This window comes from Xenopus laevis, chromosome 4L (assembly GCF_017654675.1).
Source record: "Xenopus laevis strain J_2021 chromosome 4L, Xenopus_laevis_v10.1, whole genome shotgun sequence".
NCBI classification, from domain to species: domain Eukaryota; kingdom Metazoa; phylum Chordata; class Amphibia; order Anura; family Pipidae; genus Xenopus; species Xenopus laevis.
This window is the reverse complement of record NC_054377.1, coordinates 139,342,604-139,365,203: the sequence shown is the minus strand read 5'-3', so window position 1 is coordinate 139,365,203 and position 22,600 is coordinate 139,342,604. Positions and strand designations below refer to the sequence as shown.

The 22,600-nt window shown below is 42.5% G+C and overlaps 1 long non-coding RNA gene across 1 annotated transcript; it reads left to right on the top strand.

The window, feature by feature from the left end:
* Positions 1-3,607: 3,607 nt before the first annotated feature.
* LOC108714702 lies at positions 3,608-12,241 on the top strand. The gene is made up of 2 exons (XR_001935405.2): positions 3,608-4,398; positions 12,206-12,241. It is a non-coding gene; the product is annotated as an uncharacterized LOC108714702 (long non-coding RNA).
* Positions 12,242-22,600: the final 10,359 nt, after the last annotated feature.

The window sequence follows — 22,600 nt, the reverse complement described above, 5'->3', positions numbered from 1 at the left end:
CTATTGTACGGTGTTTGAAGTTGTAAATGTAAGGGAGAGGCACAAGTTGACCATGGCTATCTTAAAAGGTTTAAAGTTAGTAGCCAGAGTTTCTTCTCTCTTCAAGAAACAGATTTTATATTTAGGTAACCCTGTCGTTAACCAGTTAATGAGGTGAAAAAATCAGTCATCACTGTTTTATAGGCAACCCTTTATTTTAATGTGGAGTTTAAGGAGAACAATGGAAGAAAAGAGAAAATTATTTAATACTTACCGAGATTTTCTTTTCCTGGCCATCCCCCCTGGCAGCATAACAATTTTGGTTTATCCCTGCACTGGTCGGACACAGAAGGGTTAACAAGCAATTTTACAAATACCCGTCCCCTTCCCCCCCTCACCAGTCTTTACCTGATGTACTGGACGGACAATGAAAAGGGTGGGCATGCTGCCAGGGGGGGTGGCCAGGAAAAGAAAATCTCGGTAAGTATTAATTAATTTTCTGTTTTCCTGGCCATCCCCTGGCGGCATAACAATTTGGGTTAGTACCCTAGCAATAAAAGTGAGAGGGCAACTGATTGATGCTTGAGAACAGAACCTACTTACAGCTGCGGCCTGCAGAACTGAACGCCCAAACTGCGCCAAAGACGCAGATCTATTATCTAATTTATAATGCTTGATAAATATGTTTGGAGTAGCCCATGTTGCAGCCCTGCAAATTGACTCAGGTTGTGCTCCTGTTTCCTCTGCCCATGATGATGCAACAGCCCTTATGGAATGTTCCCTGATCCCCCTCAGGCTTACCCTGTTCTTTATAGGCCTTCTATATTGCCGTCACTATCCATCTCCACAATGTTGCAGTTTTGGCTGCCTCACACTTCCTAGCCCCTGCTGGGACTATAAACAGTCTCTCATTTTCCCTGATGCCCTCAGTTTTCTGTAGGTACATTTGTAGACAGGAAGGCACACCTAGAGATCTCTATCTCAATTCCTCTTGCATCCCAACTTCTGGGATGAAGGCTGGCAAAACAATTGGCTCATTCATGTGCAGAGAAGAGACTACCCTGGGCAGTAACTGCAATATTGGTCCATAGTGTGGCCTGTTCAAGAGGTTCAAAAGGACTATCCGCAAGAGCATTCAGGACTAAAGGCAAGTCCCAGACAGAAGTAAGTGGCTAAGTGGTGGAACAATCCTGATTGCTGCCTGAAAGAATCTAGCAACCAAGGGTTCTGCTATCCATCTTCTTCCTAGAATAGCGGATAATGCTGACAATTGTACTCTCAGTGTATTCAGACTGAGACCCTTCTCTAGGCCCGACTGGAGAAACTCAAGAATGTTTCGCACTGATGGTTTCCACAAATTTTCACTTGCCCATGCCTGAAACCTTCTCCAGATCAAATAATATCGGTGATATGTATTCGCCTTTCTTGACCTCAATAAGGTGTCAATCACAGGCTCACAACAGCCTTGCCGTTTTAGCCTTCCCCTCTCAGCTTCCAAGCCCTTAGGTTCAACCTGGCAGGATTCGAATGCCACAGAGACCCCTGAGACAGAAGATCCTCCCTGTCTGGTAGGTGAATGGGATTGCCTACTGCCATCCGTCTCAACAATGGATACCACGGCAAGTGGACAGTCTGAAAGTACCACCAGTGCTTTCATCTTGCTGAAAAAGATCTTCTGTAGGACCCTTAAAATCAATGGGGGGGAAAGACATATGGGCATAAGCCTGTCCAGTCCTGGACTAGCGCATCCACTGCTGTGGCCTGGGGACAAGGGAACCTGGAGAAAAAAGTTTCTCACCTTCCAGTTTAAGGCTGTAGCCATCAGGTCTACTTTCGGGCAACCCTACCTGGTTACAATCATAGTCAACACCTCTGGATGCACACTCCACTCTCCACTGTCAATCTTCCTCCTGCTGAGGAGATCTGCCTGTAGATTTATTACTCCCGGTATATGAAGAGCAGTGATGTGTATTAAATCTCTGTCTCTTTATATATGTGACAGATGCCACATTGTCCGAATGGACTCTGACAGAGTGACCCTGTAGCTCTTTCCTGAAAACCTGAAGTGCAAATGCCACTGCCCTCACCTCAAGGATATTTGATGGAAGATAGTCGCCCATCTCTCTGGCCCAAGTCCCTTGGACTGACAGATTTGCTACTTGGGCTCCCCATTCTTGACGTGAAGCATCTGTGAACAGTTCTATATATTCTGGTTCCTGCAGAGGCATCCCTATCCTTAGGTTGAACAGGGCTGCCCACCATTGTAGATGATGCTTCAGCTTCCAAAGCAACCACATTGTCTGATACCGGTCCACTTCTTGATGCTTTTACTGGTCTAAAAATACACATTGGATTGGGTGCATCTGCCATCCTGCCCATCTGACCAATACCATTGTTGATGTCAGGGAGCTTAGATATCTCACCAATCGCATGGCAGATAGATGGTCTATTTCCAACATGCACAAAGTAGTCTCCCTGATCTTGGAGTATGTTGCTCGAGGAAGAGATATCATTCCTAACACTGTGTCTATAGAAGCTCCTAAGTATGTTGGTCTTTGGACTGGACTTAACTCACTTTTTGCCTCGTTGAGGATCCAACCGAATTCTTGGAAAGCTGTTTTGGCCTTGTCTCTGTGCTGTATTAAGCTGTCTCTTGCCACCAATAAGAGGTCTTCTAAATAGTGATACACTTCTAGACTCTCTTCTCGCAGCTTCACAATAACCAGCACCAACACCTTGGTAAATGTCCTGGGAGACGCGGCCAACCCGAAAGCAAACAAGACCGGTAACTGTTTTTTGGTTTGTCACCAAAATAAATCTATGTAATGGCCCATTTTCAAAATTTGAACCTGCCCCTGATAATGAGAATGATATTGCAGCCATTGTTTGTGTGAAAGCTGCCATATGGCGCAACCAAATTCCAACACAGCCCGGCACAAAGTATAATTCAAGGAGACAAATAGGATAAATGAAAAAAAAAAACTAATTTTGTAGGCAATTATGAGTAATATATGGTGTTGCTTTCACATGATGCTAAAAACTAATATTATCTTTAGGGCAGAGACACACTTGGAGATTCGGGGAGATTTAGTCGCCCAGCGACTAATCTCCCTGAACTGCCCACTTCATTCAGGTGACTTGGAAAAAACGAATCGTTCAAAATGCCATCCCGCCGCTGATTTAGATACTAGCTGGCGGGAATTCAGTTTGGGGGAGATTAGTTGCTCGAAAAGAGGCGATTTGTCGATGGGCGACTAATCTCCCCGAATTAGGTTTGCCACTTTTTCTGGAAAAAAATACCGGCCTTCCTATATATTTTGCTTTTTTCCCTATTAATAACATTGGGATGAACCATCATTTTTACCGGCCAGGTGGGAAACCTAACCCGAATATCCACGTGTCTCTGCCTTTAAAAGTAGCCCCTTCATTGGAGCTCCCTACAGATGTTATCTGGTCCTTGTCTGTGTTTCAAATGAGGGGTGGTCGTGTCCTAACAGTCCCTGCCAGAAGCACAGTAGGAGGGGGACAGCCAATCACAGCCCTGCAGTCACACAAGCACAGACAGGCTTCAGTTCCCTACCAGGTCCTGCTAGCTGCTGATTGGTTCCTGTCCTACAGTGCAGTGAGCTCAGAGCCGCCAGCTCCCCTGTACAGCCTGGGAATTCAGGGAGCAGGAAGTGGAAGAGAAGGGAGGGATTAGGGTTTTTACAGAAATATTCAATAAATCACTACTTTCTGAAGTACAATTCGTCTATATCTAAATGAGTCTAACGCACTGACACGTTCTTGGTTTTCACACAAAATGTCTCCTTTAAAGGGCTCTGCAGCCATATGTTACTAATACCCTAATTACACACTGCCTTCCATGTCTTGTTACTTAATGGGATTAATAACAGAAGATGTTTACATCATAGCTGATTAGTTTCCACATAAAACAATCCATCTCCAACTCATATAACAGACTCGGTGCCTGCCAGCGTGTAAAGTGCCTGTTTTGTGGAGCAGCAGCAGCCTCGTATTTAACACATCAAAGGAAACCTGCTGTCTGTATGGAAAATATCTAAATGAAGCCAGCTACACAGACTGCCAATGAAAACTGCAGACAGACTATGGCCAAACAGCTGCACGCTCACAAGGCGACGTGCACATGCGCAATAAAAAAAGGGCGACGTTGCGTGCTTCAATAGATATCTGCGCGTGCGTCCCCAGTACTTCCTGGATTCGAGCGACCAGTCATTAGGAACGCGCATGCGCTTAGGAATCGATGGTTTGGCGCCTCTCGTGGAGGTCATGTGAGGGCCGGGAAGTAGCGCGAAACTTCCAGAAGCTGACGTCAACCGGTGACCTGTGTTTGGATTGGTTCTCTCGCTGCAGTTTGTCCGAGTCATGCAAGCAAAGAAGGAACGTACCACTAAATTGGTGAATTATGTTCCAATTTGCCGCTGGACTTTCGAGGATGTAGTTTTATCTACAGTATGAGCAAAGTCTCGTTCAGCAAAAGACCTGCACTTCCATAGCTTTTCCTTGATTAAAGCCCCCCATTTGTTATGGAATGGTATGATTCACTGGGTGGTACCACAACTGCAGCTGCACAGGGGGGTGCAATAAGGTTTTATGCCACCAGAATACTGACTGTTCTGTGTTTATGTATGGTGTAAATCTTAACAGATATTTTACATCATTCACACGCCCATGCAATGACTGACACTCGTGTAATTGCTGGGAAATGTCTTTTTTTTTTTTTTATTTCACTGCCCATTTTCACCCCCAAATTGCCCTTAAAATAGTCCTGAGTTTTCACCACAGCTATTTCCCTTGGATCCAATTCCTACCACTCTAACCCATGCCAATTATATTAGCATAAGGGATCATTTCTCATGGTGACCCTACACACAAGCACAGGGAAAATCGACACTAACTACTGCACTGCATAGTAACATAGTAAATTAGTTTGAAAAAAGACACACGTCCATCAAGTTCAACCTTTTAAGTCTAAGTATAACCTGCCTAACTGCCAGTTGATCCAGAGGAAGGCAAAAACCCAATTAGAAGCCTCTCCAATTTACCTCAGAGGGAGGAAAATGCCTTCCTGACTCCCAAGATGCAATGGGACCAGTCCCTGGATCAACTTGTACTATGAGCGATCTCCCATATTCCTTCCTGTATTCCCTCACTTGCTAAAAAGTACTACGGCCCATGTGTATTCCAGAAGATCGGGATCCGGTTTGTGCCGGGGAAAAGGGTTCACAAACAATTTTTTGTCTGGGGTAGTTAAAGGAGAACTAATCCCTTCCCTACATAGGGTTGACACCTGGCCGGTAAAAATGATGGTTGATCCCAATGTTATTAATAGGAAAAAAGATAAATATATAGGAAGGTGAAAAGAAAAGGTGGCAACCTTAACCCTACATAGAACCCCTCCCCCCCAGCCTAGCTGCCCCCACGGACAAATGCCCCTAAGATTTTACTTACCCCTCCATGCAGATTCTGTCTAGCGGAGTTCACGGCAGCCATCTTCTCTTCTGTAATCCTCCTGCGCAATTGGAGCAATTTTCTGTTTCGTGACAACTGCGCCTAAACTCACAGAATTGCCGGGCTCATACGAACATCATTACTGACGATGGCTCCCGTGGACTACGCTGAACAAAGTCTGATCAGAGGGGTAAGTAAAGATTTAGAGGCATTTGTCCGGGGTAGCAGCTAGGCTGGGGGGGAGGGTTTTTTTTTAAATTAAGGGTTTAGTTCTCCTTTAAGGGGAAGTTGCAGTTTAGCAGCAGCTCAACTGACTCAAACCTTCTTTATTGCAGCATGGGAGCTGATAGAATTTGCCTCATTCTCAAGTGGAAAACATACCTCCCAACTGTCCCTTTTTCGGAGGGACAGTCCCTCTTTTGACAGCTCAACCCGCAGTCCCTCATTTGTACTGGAAAGTCCCTCTTTTCTCTGCACTGAACAGCCAGAAAAAGAAACAAAGTTTCTCACTTAATTGGCTTTTAGCAGAGAGGCCAGAACAGCTAACAGGTGCAAATAAGATACTTTGTAACAATTTTGAGACACAAAAACACAGTTTAGATAAGGAGAAATATTTTCAAACTTTCATAACCTGCCAAATTTTGTAAACCAAACATGGTAATTAGGGGGTGTGGCCACAGAAAGGGGTGTGATCAAAAAAATTGCTGTGCTACGTGCAGAAAAAAAAATTTTGTCCCTCTTTTTTCTTCCAAAATGTTGGGAGGTATGGGAAAACCGAACCTGATTTGGGCGAGAAGGGCTGAAAGGAGTCAAAAAGCCCTTCACAAGCAATTACATGCAAAGTGGAGCCTTCTGAAATCAGAAGGTATTTACACACAGCACTGGCTAGATACTAAAAATGCAAGTTTTAATTCTCCCGTAAGTCATCACGGGTGGAGATGGCATGAGACAAGTAAATACCTTCTGATTTCACAAGGCTTCGCTTTGCACCTAATTCTCAAGGAAGTTTCCAGCTACTGTATGTCCTCAAAATGGCAATGCAGAAGTTACCAGTCTTCTCAACTGGGGACTGTTCCGATGGGAATTCATGTCTAAGTTTATTTGTGCTCAGCATTTAGATATTCAGCTCCCATAAAAAAAAACCATTGGGGTTAGTTAACTCCTGTGTGTTCCCTTGTGGTGACACACACTTAGAAACATCTGCTTGTAAGAGTCCTAAGGCACATTCCTTTAAGTTTCCCATTTAGGATCTGTTTCCATGTCCATCAGTCCCGAACAAGGGAAAATGTGTCTTTTTCCTCTGTGTGATCTCACGGAACAGACCAATACCGAGTTGCATAACAGTATCCATAACCAATTCACATTTCCGTATTTAATGCGGCAGGATACCTTTTCAACAGTTTAATCAATAAGGCTTAAACAGTACATACTTTTTGCCTACTGTTTTGTTGCACAAAACACAGCAAAATCTTAAATTGAAAGTAACATGTCATTCTATTTTAAGTTCTTCCAAGCACAATTAAAACAAATCAGCAACACAAAGACTCCACTTCATTGAGCTCTATCCTTAAAGGGATACTGTCATGGGAAAAAAAAATTTTTTCAAAATGAATCAGTTAATAGTGCTGCTTCAGCAGAATTCTGCACTGAAATCCATTTCTCAAAAGAGCAAACAGATTTTTTTATATTCAATTTTGAAATCTGACATGGGGCTAGACATATTGTCAGTTTCCCAGCTGCCACAAGTCATGTGACTTGTGTTCTGATAAACTTCAGTCACTCTTTACTGCTGTACTGCAATTTAGAGTGATATCACCCTCCTCCCTTTTCCCCCCCAGCAGCCAAACAAAAGAACAATGGGAAGGTAACCAGATAGCAGCTCCCTAACACAAGATAACAGCTGCCTGGTAGATCTAAGAACAACACTCAATAGTAAAAACCCATGTCTCACTGAGACACATTCAGTTACATTGAGAAGGAAAAACAGCAGCCTGCCAGAAAACATTTCTCTCCTAAAGTGCAGGCACAAGTCACAAAACCTGGGGCAGCTGGGAAACTGACAATATGTCTAGCCCCATGTCAGATTTCAAAACTGAATATAAAAAAATCTGTTTGCTCTTTTGAGAAATGGATTTCAGTGCAGAATTCTGCTGGAGCAGCACTATTAACTGATGCGTTTTGAAAAAAACATGTTTTCCGATGACAGGATCCCTTTAATATGTAGTTTCAGATGGAAAGAGAACAGAGGATTAGGTATCATGTTTTCTGACTAAGACCCTAATCTACCTAGGCCCCAAATATACTAAATTGACAAAATGTACTCGGTAATGCCACCTTGTACCCCTATTCCACGAGGAGATGTGTTATACTGCTAGACCTTGTGTAATTCTGCGATATTTCACTGTACTTGGATAACCTTTTCCACGGTTTTTTTTGTTTTTTTTTTGTTCTGCTTTATATTTCCTTTCATTTTTCCTTCTGTTATGACTATTATTTGTGACAATTTACAAAATAAAGAGTTGAAAAACAAATCAGCAGTCCAATGAGAAGCTCTCAGTATAAACAAATCCTTCCCTTCCCCCTAACCGACTTACCTCATTCCTCTCTGACAATAACCTGCTGGACCCCCTACAATCTGGTTTTAAGCCACAACACTCCACGGAAACTGCCCTGACTCGACTGACTAATGACCTTTTAACCGCTAAAGCCAACAATCACTTCTCACTACTAATACTGCTTGATCTCTCAGCCGCATTTGACACTGTAGATCACCCTCTCCTCCTCCAGTCCCTCCAGTCACTTGGCCTTCGTGACACAGCCCTGTCCTGGTTCTCTTCTTACATCACCAATCGTTCCTTCAGTGTCTCCTACAATGGAGTAGCATCTTCTCCCCTACCTCTTTCTGTTGGAGTTCCCCAAGGCTCTGTCCTGGGACCATTACTATTCTCCCTCTATACTTCCTCCCTTGGCAAATTAATAAATTCTTATGGTTTCCACTACCACCTCTATGCTGACGATACTCAGATCTATCTCTCATCTCCTGACCTCAACCCAGAACTCCTAACTCGCGTCTCCTCCTGCCTGTCCGCTATCTCTACCTGGATGTCACAACGCTACCTTAAATTAAACCTCTCTAAAACTGAAATGGTTCTCTTTCCTCCAACTAACACCAGTAGCATCCCCGAAGTATCCATCATAGTTAACAATTCCACTATCACCCCCTCTCCCCAGGCCCGGTGCCTTGGGGTTATCCTAGATTCTGCCCTGTCATTCACTCCTCATATCCAGTCACTTATTAAATCTTGTCACTTCCACCTAAAGAACATATCCAAAATACGATCATTTATCACCCAAGACGCTGCCAAAATTCTTATTCACTCTCTCATCATATCGCGTCTAGACTACTGTAACTCTCTTTTAATTGGCCTCCCCCTCCAGAGACTGTCACCTCTCCAGTCCATAATGAACACTGCTGCGAGGCTCATACACCTCAGCAACCGCTCCTCCTCTGCCTCGCCATTCTGTCAATCCCTGCACTGGCTTCCGTTACCTTTCAGAATCAAATTCAAATTAATGACACTGACTTTCAAAGCACTTCATAACTCTGCCCCACCCTACATCTCTGAACTCATCTCTATATACTCACCCACTCGCTTACTACGCTCCTCTACTGACCTGCTACTCAACTCTTCTCTCATTACCTCCTCACATGCTCGCATTCAAGACTTTGCAAGGGCTGCACCCCTCCTCTGGAACGCTCTCCCACGGTCTGTCCGACTTTCTCCCAACCTTTCTACTTTCAAGAAATCTCTGAAAACGCACTTCTTTCGAGAAGCCTACCCTCACTCTGCTTAACTACCAAACGCAATACCACATTTCTCACCCACTCAATTCGATCTTGCCCACTCCCACACCTTGCGTATTACTCCCTTCCCTTTAGACTGTATGCCTATGCATAGGGCCTTCCTCACCTTTTTGTACCTGTATTGATTGTGATGTTTGTTACTCCATATATTCTATGTATGTAATTCATGTGATGTAGTTGTATAATCACATTTACTTTACAGTGCTACGCAATATGTTGGCGCTATATAAATACATGTTAATAATAATAAAATAATAATAACTAAAGCCTTTGTTAGAGATAAAGAGCTGCTAATTATACAGAGGGTTCTTAGTGGACTGCTAGTTTCTTTTTTAGTGTGCTCAGATGTGGGACATTCTGTAAATAGATCTGTGGTTGTTTTATATTTCTGGTGGCCATAAGCAAGTGAAGCACGGACATAAGTGCAATGTTCAGAATGACAGTCAGTGTCGGACTGGGACACCAGGGGCCCATCAAAGAACCATAGACCAGGGACCCAATCTCAATACTATTATTATTCTCCTCACTCAACCTCTATTCTCCTAGTCTCTATTCTTTACATACTATAAAATATTATTCCATCTACTTAGCCTCTTTGTTCTTAAAGGGATCCTGTCATCGGAAAACATGTTTTTTTCAAAACGCACCAGTTAATGGTGCTACTACAGCAGAATTCTGTACTGAAATCCATTTCTCAAAAGAGCAAACAGATTTTTTTATATTCAATTTTGAAATCTGACATGGGGCTAGACATTTTGTCAATTTCCCAGCTGCCCCAGTCATGTGACTTGTGCCTGCACTTTAGGAAAGAAATGCTTTCTGGCAGGCTGCTGTTTTTCCTTCTCAATGTAACTGAATGTGTCTCAGTGGGACATGGGTTTTTACTATTGAGTGTTGTTCTTAGATCTACCAGGCAGCTGTTATCTTGTGTTAGGGAGCTGTTATCTGGTTACCTTCCCATTGTTCTTTTGTTTGGCTGCTGGGGGGAAAAGGGAGGGGGGTGATATCACTCCAACTTGCAGTACAGCAGTAAAGAGTGATTGAAGTTTATCAGAGCACAAGTCACATGACTTGGGGCAGCTGGGAAATTGACAATATGTCTAGCCCCATGTCAGATTTCAAAATAGAATATAAAAAAACTGTTTGCTCTTTTGAGAAATGGATTTCAGAGCAGAATTCTGCTGGATCAGCACTTTTAACTGATTCATTTTGAAAAAATTTTTTTTCCCATGATAGTATCCCTTTAAAGAAATAGGAAATGGCCATGAAATAGGTCAAATCTTTAGCAGCACATGGGCCCACCGGGAGTTTTCCTGGTATTCCGACGGTGCCGGTCCAACACTGAGGACAGTCCAGTAAAGTGTGGATTTCAAATGCAATTTGGTTCTCTCACATGGTTTATAGAAATGTAACAACAAACAGACCCCTATAGTAAGAGCGCTGGAGTGTTTGCTGGAACGTGAAAAACAGGAACTAAGGAAGCGGTTTATTTATGAATGCATACTATCTAATCTCCTCCCTAACAGTTCATGCCTTCCAAGATATCCTCAGTGGAGCAAAGGGAGATCAATATTTGAGCAATTATGAAATATCCACCTGTGCTTCAGTAGAGATATGCAGATGGCATTCCCTGAGAGCACATGTTACAGCCTGAGCACCTGCATTTCAGCCTCTCAGTAATAATAATAATGCAGTTTGTTCAATGTAATTAACAGCACATAAACAAATGCAGGGTTCTTCTATCAGGGGAGGTTATATTTCCATGAAAAAATAGTAGTCGTGAGTCCCTCCAAAAATTAGTCAAAGGTAGTTAAAAGTACAAACATATTTATTAGGACATAGTAAACAACAGCCTAACACGTTTTGTGCCAGTTGGGGCACTTACTCATAGGCCTTTGACGGATTTTTGGAGGGACTCAACTATTGTTGTTTTTTCATGGATATGCACCTGTGAACTGTGAATATATCCGCCTCCTCATACTAATTTTTGCTTGTTTGCATACTTAATTGCAACTCTATTTACTGTGGTAGTGCCCACACTGGCCTTTGGACCTGTTCTTTTTGCTAAAGTTATATTTCCTTCTGTTATGATTTATTTGTGACAAAATTTACAAAATAATAAATTACTTATTACATTATTTACAAAAATAATTACAATGTGATTGCGATTTCCATTTAGAGATACATTTTATTGTATAATTTGTTGCTTCTTTGCAGAATTGTGTTATTTTTAAAGTCCACGTAACTAGCATCCAGTATAGAAAAACAAACCAAAGTCATATTGCTTCAGGGCAACGGCATACTGTAAGCTCTAGGCAATTGCCATTTAGCTCAGCAGAAGGGCAATTGCAGGTGTTTTGACTCTCTCACCTGCAAAACTGGAAATCATTTAAGGAAAAAAAAAAACAATACAGGTATGGGACCAGTTATCCAGAATGGGACCTGAAACGGATCTTTCTGTGATTTGGATCTTCATCTGCTAGAAAATCATTAAATAAACCCAATAGGCTGGTTTTGCTTCCAATAAGGATTAATTATATCTTAGCTGGGATCAAGTACAAGCTACTGTTTTATTATTACAGAGAAAAAGGTAACCATTTTTGAAAATTTGTATTATTTGATTATAATGGAGTCTATGGGAGATGGCCTTTCCGTAATTCGGAGCTTTCTGGATAACGGATCCCATACCTGTACTCAATGGAAGCTGTTGTCCAACAAGTCAGGTTAACTTTTAATCAGAAATGTTCAGCATGTGGCCCTCAGCTGAAGCCCCAGCTTCCCATCTCTGTTTTTAATACTGGCCTGCAGTCAGAGGACAAATAAAGAGGTTACTTATTTACCAAGCTATGATCTCTTATGCACGTTTCCCTTTTATTTTTAAATTTGCAGTGGAACTGGAAGGTCACTGGAGAACTTTTACCCCATTAAAAAAAAAACAACAGAAGGCCTGCTTCAGAGGCAACCTGTTTTCCCAGGAGGCACATTGTTTCATCGAAGAACCGAAATACAGGTTGGAAACCGGCTCCTACAGCTGTCAGACTTGCCTTGGGCTGTCCCCTCAGCCCTTTAACGTATTTGAAATCATTATACTTGGGCAAAAAGAAGTTAATTTGCATGTATGCTAAGAAGTATAGTTTATGGTATGCATCTAAATGCCTATGCAGTAGTGATGTGCGGGTAGGGTTGCCACCCGGCCGGTATTTTAGCCAAGGCCGGTGTCGGTATTACAAATTTACCGGCAATGGAGTCCCGGTAAATTTGTAATACCCTTAAAAAGATCCACCCCAATCCCCTGTAAAACTGAGCTTTTGTCCTCTGTCTTCACAGGTCTGCGCCGCAGCCCACCCCTTTTCGATGTCACACAGCTCCACAGTGTGGCCCGCCTCTTTTGACATCATAGTCCCGCCCCTTTTGACATCACACCCACCCCTTTTTCTTCCCGCCCCCCACCAGCCGTTAACTAAATTACAAAAAGGTGGCAACCCTATGCGCGGGACCCTTGGGTTGGGCAGGTTCGGGGCGAGCTCGCGGGTGGCTCTTCTTCTGATCTTCCTGCCGGCTACCGTCAAATGCCGAATTCCGGGTTCGTCTTTTATAGACGCTGCGCCTGCTTGCCCTACCCCTTTTGTGACGTCATCGGCGGGGTGGTCGGCGCGGGTCTATAAAAGCAACCCTGAAATCGGATGCAGGCGGGTGCGGGCTAAGGGAGGGCTGGTTGACCCACACATCACTACTATGCAGCTTTCTCATTTTACATGTCCTGTTCTAAAGGGATGAGATGCCAGGTCTACCCATGTCCATACTATTTTTATTTCCTGGCCGATTCATGTCAGCCGTACTATGGGTATGGGGGCAGAGCAAATACCATAGTATTGCTGACATGATCAGTGTCCAGAAAAATAAATTTACTGTAAGTATGATAGGAAATTTTCTGTTGTCTGGGAATACATTTTTGCCTAGCCAGCAGCACTCGTATCGGCAGAAAACCAATATGGGGGTTTATGAACATTTTCCACCTATCTTTACTGTATTAGTACAAATAAAGGTATTTGGCGTGTTTGTATGTTCTTGTGCTATTTACAGTATTCACCCTCCTGTGCTTGTTTAGTGCCTTAACCCTTCACCTTAAAAAAATACGCTTCTGACGTTTAAAAAAAAAAAAAAAGGAGAGAGGGACAAAAGGGTAATGTTTAACAAGTCAGCTGTTAAGAATATATGAGTAGTTGCATTTTGTAACCACAAAAACATTCCTTAAAGGGATACTGTTTAGTAATAGGTTACTGGCCATCCTATGTATTTATTTATCTTTCTTCCCTATTAAAGTGGACCTGTCACCAGACATAAAAATCTGTATAATAAAAGTCCTTTTCAAATTGAACATGAAATCCAATTTCAATATTTTATTAAAGCATTCATAGCTGTTGTAAACTCATTTAAAAATCTCAGCTCATCAAATATTGTCTGCCCCTCCTCTATGCCTTAGGCATAGATTCGGGGCAAACAATTACTTTCACTTTCCATTCAGCACTTTCAAGATGACACTGCTCCCCCAGTTCTCTTCACCATTTAATTGTGTAGCCAGGGCATGGTGATGGACATAAGGTCCCCCATTCTGGTTCACAAACAAGATTCTGAGATGATACAAGACTTGTCTTAATAACAGTGTCCACAAAATGGCTCCTGCCTGCTTGCTATAATTATGAATTCCCAGACTAATGGAAACAAGATTCAAATAATTTATACAGTGTTATTAAAGTTGATTTTGCTTGACTAACATGATAAAAAAAAGTATCTGAATAATTTTTTGGGGCGACAGGTCCCCTTTAATAAAATTGGGATGAAGCATAATTTTTACCGGCCAGGTGGCAACCCTAGCAGGTGGACAGACAGTTATCTTATAAGGGATCTCTGTTACTCCTTCTGTCTTTCTGCCCATGGGGAAAAGATGAGGGACACAATTAGGGATGCACTGAATCCACTATTTGGGATTAAGCCGAGTCCATCGTTTAAGCTCCGGGCCGAGTCCTTTGTGACAGCTTCGGGCCGAGTCCTTTGTGACGGCATCGGGCCGAGTCCTCCGTGAAAGATCCGGGCCGAGTCCTCCGTGAAAGATCCGGGCCGAGTCCTCCGTGAAAGATCCGGGCCGAGTCCTCCGTGAAAGATCCGGGCCGAGTCCTCCGTGAAAGATCCGGGCCGAGTCCTCCGTGAAAGATCCGGGCCGAGTCCTCCGTGAAAGATCCGGGCCGAGTCCTCCGTGAAAGATCCGGGCCGAGTCCTCCGTGAAAGATCCGGCCCGAATCCTTCGTGAAAGATCCGGGCCGAGTCCTCCGTGAAAGATCCGGGCCGAGTCCTCCGTGAAAGATCCGGGCCGAGTCCTCCGTGAAAGATCCGGGCCGAATCCTTCGTGAAAGATTTGGCCGAATACCGAACTGAATCCAAACCAAATTTTCATACGCAAATTAGGGGCAGAAAAGAGAAACATTTTTACTTCCTAGTTTTTTTCTGCCTGAAAAGTCAAGTTTTTTCCCTTCCCGCCCCTAATTTACATATTCGGATTCAGCCAAATCCTGCTGAAAAAGGCCAAATCCCAAACGGAATCCTGGGTTCAGTGCATCCTTAGACACAATGAAGGTGCAGTAGCAGCAAAGCCACTGAATTCCCTACTTGGCTCAATCTGTTGTGAGTTTTTTATGTCTCAAAATCTCTGAACTATGATGAAAACAACAAATACAAAAGTATTGTAGAAGTGATGCCTATATTGACAAATAAAAATACATTGCCAGCTTTTGGAGTGCCAAGGCCCCTTCGTGATCTGTGATGAACTGATGATGGTAAGATAGAAAGTAAGTAAGTTATGAGAGGGGTTAAATAAGCGGTGCTATTCAGTATGATTCTCCCCCCTTCATAAATCCCTTGTGACTTGCACACAGATCTCTTTTTTGGAGGATGTGGGAGCTTGTGCAGTGTCATCCTTAAATAGAATGGAATGCAGGAGCGCTGCGATGTGTTGCTCTTTACTGGTGACGTGGCGAAACCGTCCAGTGTGCATTCATTCATTTAGATGTTTTGTGGCTTTCTTTAGATTAGAATCCAGCCAGAAAGTTCCATCATCATATTGATACATTCTATGATGAGAGCAATGTTCAGCCAGAGGCTCTTACACTTCCCAGCGGCAAATCCCGCCGGCAAGAATACGAATTGCCAACGGGATTTGCTGCATTCAGGGAGATTAGTCGCCCGCAGTAGAGAAGATTTGTCGCTGGGTGACTAATCTCCCCTTCTACCAACACCCTTATTTGTATTGGTGCAAAGAGTTTTCTCCATGTTGCCCTTCGGTTATAATGTTATTATACCTGCAGGGAAAGCACCATTTGTACTCAAAGCTGAGCAGGGAAACAAAAAAAAAACATTTAGCAAATCAGCTGCAGATCTGGAGAACCTTTCAAAGGGCGGTTCACCTTAAAGTACTGAAATGTCAACAACAACAAAAAAACCCCCACAAATGATTGAAAAATTGGAAACCAATTGCAAATTATATCAGAATATCTCTCTCTCTCATACTAAAGGTTAACTCAAAGGTGAACAACACAATTAAAGGACAAGTAAAGGCTAATAAACTAGGCAGTGCCAATATGTTAAAGCACTCACTTTGCTCCACACGGCTGCTTCTGTTCAGAATAATGTACATAGTCCCAGGGATCTTTCTTACTTAGCAGCACTATCTTTTGAGTATGTCCCATGCAGCTTTGTAAGCTTGCTCGGTATAGTAAATCCTGACAATTTTAGTATTATTCACAAGTCTAAAAGGCTAAAGAACCTATGATGGCGATGGCTGCACTAGGTAAGACAAACTGGCACAACATCAGTGTATTACAATTTTCATGTCCCTTAATCAATGTAAAACAATAGTCAGGGGCATAACTAGAGAGAAAGCAGACCCTGCGGCTGCAGGGGGGCCCTGGAGGAATAGGGGCCCCACGAGGCCCCAGTTCATATAAAAATTCAATAATTTGTAAAACAGGTCAACCTTTAGACATTTTGGGGGCCTGAAATATAATTGGCTCTTATTAAAGATCAGGGTCTTAACCTTACATGGCTGATATACACGTATGGGATCCGTTATCCAGAATGCTCTGAATTATTGAAAGGCCGACTCCCATAGACTCCATTTTATCCAAATAATCCAGATTTTTCTTTCTAATAATAAAACAGTAGCTTGTACCTGATCGCAACTAAGATATAATGAATCCTTATTGGAAGCAAAACCAGCCTATTGGGTTTATTTAACCCCAGGTCCTGAGCATTCTGGATAACAGGTCCTATATCTGTATAGCACAAAACCTTTTCACAAGACAAGATACTAAAGCAATTGGGTGTCGTGTATGCCGGTTTAATCATATGACCTTGGAAGATAGTGTTGAGTGTTCTGTGGCCAGAATTTTTTCCTTTGGAAAAGTTGTGGTGACTAATATCCACCATATGTGCTATAATCCGTCATTCCATGACCACTGTTTGTTAAGCTGCCTGACCACATAAAGGCACCCGCTACACTGGCATTTCCCGTCTGCAGGGCTAAAGTTGTTGAGCCACATATTTTGGGGGAGCTCTCAGTATGCCTAAGCAAAGAGATACAAGTGTATTACAGTATACAGGGTATAATCTAATGCAAATGCAACCCAAATATCAAATTAAAGTACCCCAAGTAAATGTTATGCTAAGCATGCACATATGTAAAGCTGCCCATACACAGGGAGATTTGCTCGTTTGACAATATCACCAAACATGCAGATCTCTCCCTGATATAACCACATTGAGGTGGGCGATATCGGGCTGATCTGATCATGGGGCCCAACGACTGGATCACAATGCAGTCCATACGGGCGTTCGGATCGAGGGACCTGCATCAACTGACAGTGGCAGCACATGATCCAAGGGGATTTTTTAACCTGCCCAAGATATTGATTGGGGAAGCCCGTTGGAGGGCCCCACGCACGGGCCAATAAGCTGCCGACTCAGTCTGTCAGCTGCTTTTATCGGCCCGAGATATCGATCGGGGAAGCCTATCGGAGGGCCCCACACGGGCAAATAAGCTGTAGACTCGGTCTGTCGGCTGCTTTTATTGGCCCGAGATATCGATCGGGGAAACCCGTTGGAGGGCCCCACATGGGCCAATAAACTGCCGACTTGGTCTGTCAGCTGCTTTTATCAGCCCATATATGGGGGCCTTTACTCTGCACTGTGGTTCGGATTTTTGAACAATGTAGCAGAGGCAAACTGAATGACAACCCCACTAAGAAACAGGCACGGCTGACATCTGCTACATTATTGCAGGAGACAGAACCAGCAGTGCAGAAAAATATGAATGCACCTTGGAAAATTTACATTTTCTTTCATGGAGTAAAATGTTATTCAACAGTGCTGTAACCAAAGCAAACCTTTGACATCCAGAGCAGGGCTGGGTAGAAAACTGTGCAAATCTACATTACGCCTTTCTCATAAGCATAAGGAGAGGCCTGGTCACCTTAAAGAAGAAGGAAAGGCATATTTAATTGGGGTGCCAAAAGTTAGGTACCCCCAAATGATTACTGTATATATACTCACCTCACACTCCGGGCCAGTGCTTCTATCAGCAGTAAAACTGCACTGGCACAGAGTTCTTTCAGTGAGCACCACGGAGTTATGAGTTCCCTACTTCTTCTTTCTTCAAGTTTCCCAGGGCAGACGCATGCGCAGTAGAATGAAATTGCTGACTTCTTAGTTAAAGTTTGGCTTTCCATGGTACTGCGCATACGTGCAAAGAAGCCGGAAGCTGATTGCTCCGTGGTTCTCACTGGAATAACCCTGGACTGGTGCAGTTTTCTGCTGATAGGAGCACCGGCCCGGGGTTTCAGGTAAGTAAATACAATCACTTGGGGGTGCCTAACATTTGCCACCCCAAGTAAATAGGCCTTCTCCTTTAACATATGGGCTTTCCCCAACCCACTCCTCCTCCTCGGTGATTGTGTAATGACTTCATAGTCTTGTGACTGAGGATGAGGAAGCTGAGCCAAGAGGATTATGGCACATTTGCTAAATAGGATGGAGCTCCCTCTTGTGGCTCAATATTAATTGCTGTCAGAAATTTGTTAGTGGGCGATTAATCTGGTGTTAGTAATGAAAAATAAAGGACCACCAGGGATGGGTCATTCCACAAGCTACTCTACCAGAGTGGACCCATTAGGTTGCACTTTGTATTTTTTATTCTTTAGTATGCACTAAAATTAGCAGCCGATCGCTATATAGGCCCAGGACAAAGCATTCCCCATCCTCCAAAAAAATCAACTATGATATGATTTTCATACTAATACTACATATAGAAATATAAGATTAGTTGGGACCCTCTATACTCATGCGCCCTCTTAACGCTTGCTGGCTCTGCAGCCTATATCTGAAACAGCATTGTCCTACCTGTAATGGAAAATAGAGTGTCAGCAGCAGAGAGAGAATAGAGACAGTATATTCCTTATCTATAAACCATCCCAGTTATTGCATTTTTATCAATACAGTTTATTCCTAAACAGTGAAACAAAGGATGAACTTTTGTACATATGAGACCCGTTATCCAGAATGCTCAGGGCCTGGGGTTTTCTGAAGAACGGATCTTTCTGTAATTTGGATCTTCATAACTTAACTAGATTATCTAACATTAAATAAACCCAAAAGGCTGGTTTTGCTTCCAATAATTATGTCTTAGTTGGGATCAAGTACAGGCTACTGTTTTATTATCACAGAGAAAAAGGAAATCATTTTTACAAATTTGGATTAGATCATTATAATGGAGTCTATCGGAGACAGCCATTCCATAATTCTGAGCTTTCTGGATAATGGGTTTCTGGATAGCGGATCTCATACCTGTAATGCATTTCATGTTTAAAACTCACCCTTTCTCAGTGACTGTAATACCAAAGAGGAAACAAACATGAGCCATCTAGGATACTGAACGGATAGAACTTGAGCTGGGCTGGGATTGTCCACAATAGATCACCCTCCTGTTATTTCAATTTAAAGCACTGGGAATGCTTCACTGTAATGTTATCTCAGTATAATACTTGCATATGTTGATGGAGCTGCCATATTGCTTGCGTAATCATAGGCAGCCTCAGACAACACTATCCATGTATGTATGTATGTATGTATATTCCATAGTGGCACTCATCTGTCTGGACCAGCTTTAGGCAAACAATAAAGCTTCCTGAATACATTTGGATACATTGTGCATATGTATATTCTACTGCCTATTTAATGCAAAATAAACCTTATTATATATCCCAGGTAAGTGTGTAAACTTCATGAAAGCAATACTGTTGTTTATGCAGCACTGGCCAATTTAAAATGCATGGATGCTTAGAGAGAAAGCTTTGCATCTCCTCCTCCCATTCATTGTTATATTGGCACATAGCTGAGAAAGCAAATGCAGCCTTTGTTATTATAATAGGCTTGGATTTGCACATGCCATTCAGGCCATTGTAAAGTGCCTATTTAGATTACAATATGTTTTACAAACTTTATTTTGTAAGCATGTATATACATATATATATATATATTCACACTGTACTGCTTCTTTATTTGTATACTTTTATTCCACCGCCACTGTTTTGCTGGCAAATTAATTCTCTAGACAAAAATTAATAGTGATATAGCTAAATCATCCAACGTATAGCCTTAGCTTTCACCTATGTTCCCAGCCTAGCTGCCCCCCTGGGCAAATGCCCCTAACTCTTTACTTTCCCACTCCGTGCAGATTCTGTCCAGAGGAGTTCGCGGGCGCCATCTTCTTCTCTTTGGTAATCTTCGGAATGAGATCGGCAAAGCGGCGCATGCGCAGTTAGAGGAATTCTGTTTTGCGCCAAAACTCACGAAAATTGCTGAAGGGCTGGTCTCATTCTGAAGATTACTGAAGCGACTGAAGATGGCGCCCGCGAACTCCGCTGGACAGAATCTGCAAGGAGGGGTAAGTAAAGAGTTAGGGACATTTGCCCAAGGGGGGGTGGGGTGGGAGGGCAGCTAGGCTGGGAGGGGAGGAGGGTCTATGTAGGGTAGGGTTTTTTTTTTATTAAGGGTTTGTTTGTCCTTTAAAGGGGAACTCCGGCTTCCAAACCAAAATCTGATAAAGAGGCCCACATAACACAGAAACTCCTAATGTACCCATCACAGTTATCTGTTTCTTCTAAAAGTATGAATACTTTTTCTATGCTGAAATCCAGCTGTTTTAGTTCATCTCTTGCTGCATCATTTGATGCATTTAATGTGCTGCCTGGTACAGTTCTGCAGCTGAGCGGGTATCCTGTGGGATGAGGGTAGGATTTTCAGGTGCAGGTATAGATGCAGGTCTAATCTATATTTCGTATGTTAAGATTGTATACATTATACTCCTTTTAAATTTTACAAAACTTTTTTCTGTCTCCTCCCACCTTTGATGATGTCACTTCCAGTCTGGAGCGACAGCTCTTCCTGTTTAATGGTGGTCGGCGGGTTGCACACAAGGAAGTTGCAGGCCGGGGTTGGGCAATGGATCCAAGTTGGTAAATGTGAGCTGCCGTTCAGGTCACAGGCTGTGGGTTCAGGTCGCAAAAATTGGTTCCGCGCAGGACAACATTATGAAAATAAAAAGAGGGGCAAAAAAAAAAGTTGCAGCATGTAGCGCCCATTTCTGTGGCCATACCCCCTAATTACCATGTGCATTTTCCAAAATTTGGCAGGTTATGAAAGTTTTAACATATTTCTGTGTTTTTTTCAGTTATTACAGTTTTGCTAATGAAGGTGAATTGCCCTTTAAGCTGGGAGTCTAACTTTTCCCAAGGGACCCGTTATCTAAATTGTTACAATTACTTATTTGCTTATCTCGAAATTGTAACAAGTATCTTATCTGCACCTTGTGGCTATTCTGGGCTCTCTGCCAAAAGCCAATTAGGTTAAAAACGTTGTTTCTTTTTCTGGCTGTTCAGTGCAGAAAAAAATGGGACTTTCCAGTACAAATAAGGGACTGCGGGTTGAGCTGTCAAAAGAGCAACTGTCCCTCTAAAAACAGGACAGTTGGAAGGTATGTGCTAGGTGTAAACTGGACCCTATCAACCAAATAGCTGCTGAAATTACAAACCTGAACGAATCCTAAGGGGCATATTTATCAAGGGTCAAATTTCGAATTGAAAAAACTAGACATTCCAATGGTCGAATAGGTCTGTTTTTGATTGAATAAGTCCGTATTCGGCCGAATTAGAATCGTACGAATCAAAGGAATAGCGCATTCGATCCGATGTTTTTCCCCAAAAAAAAACTTTGGAGTCAATTGGTGGACTTTGAAAAATCAAGTAGGTTCTAGGAGGTCCCCCATCAGCTAAAACAGCAGTTTGGCAGGTTTTAGATGGCGAATGGTCTAAGTCGAATTTTTAAAGAGACAGTATATGATAAATTTAAATATTCAATTTTTTTTTCAACTTCAAATCGAATTTGGACTATTCTCTAGTCGAAGTACACAAAAAATAGCTCGAAATTCGAATTTTTTTCATTTGAAAACTCACCTGGACCTTTGATAAATCTGTCCCTAAGAGTCACCTTCGAGTTAACTTCCAGTATGACGTAAAGAGCGATATTCTGAGGCGATATGCAATTGGTTTTTATTATTTATTATTTGTGGTTTTTGAGTTATTTAGCTTTTTATTCTGCAGCTCTCCAGTTTGCAATGTCAGCAAACTGGTTGCTAGAGTCCAAATTACCCCAGCAACCATGCATTGATTTGAATGAGAATATTAATAGGAGAGGGTTTGAAAAGAAAGCAGAATAATAAAAAGTAGCAATAACAATACATGTGTAGCCTTACAGAGCATTTGTTTTTAGATGGGGTCAGTGACCCCCATTTGAAAGCTGGAAAGAGTCAGAAGAAGAAGGCAGATAATTAAAAAAAACTATACACAATAAATAATAATAACCAATTGAAAAGTTGTTCAGAATTGGTCATTCTATATCATATTAAAAGTAAACCTGAAGGTGAACCAGCCCTTTAATGACTGCCACGTGTTTTCTCATTTTCTGTTGAGCTGCAGAAATCCACAATGGACACAAGCATGGGAAAACCTTTTTAATGAAAAAGCAGGGAAAGTTTTCCTGAAGGACATTAAATTGATATAATACAGAACATTTAGCCCACAATGATCGCACATTTTAACCACAGTTACTGTCAGAAATCTTTTTGCCCTTTGTCATGTAAGTGCATCAAAGCAAGATCCAGCGCCGAACAGAATTGGTCCA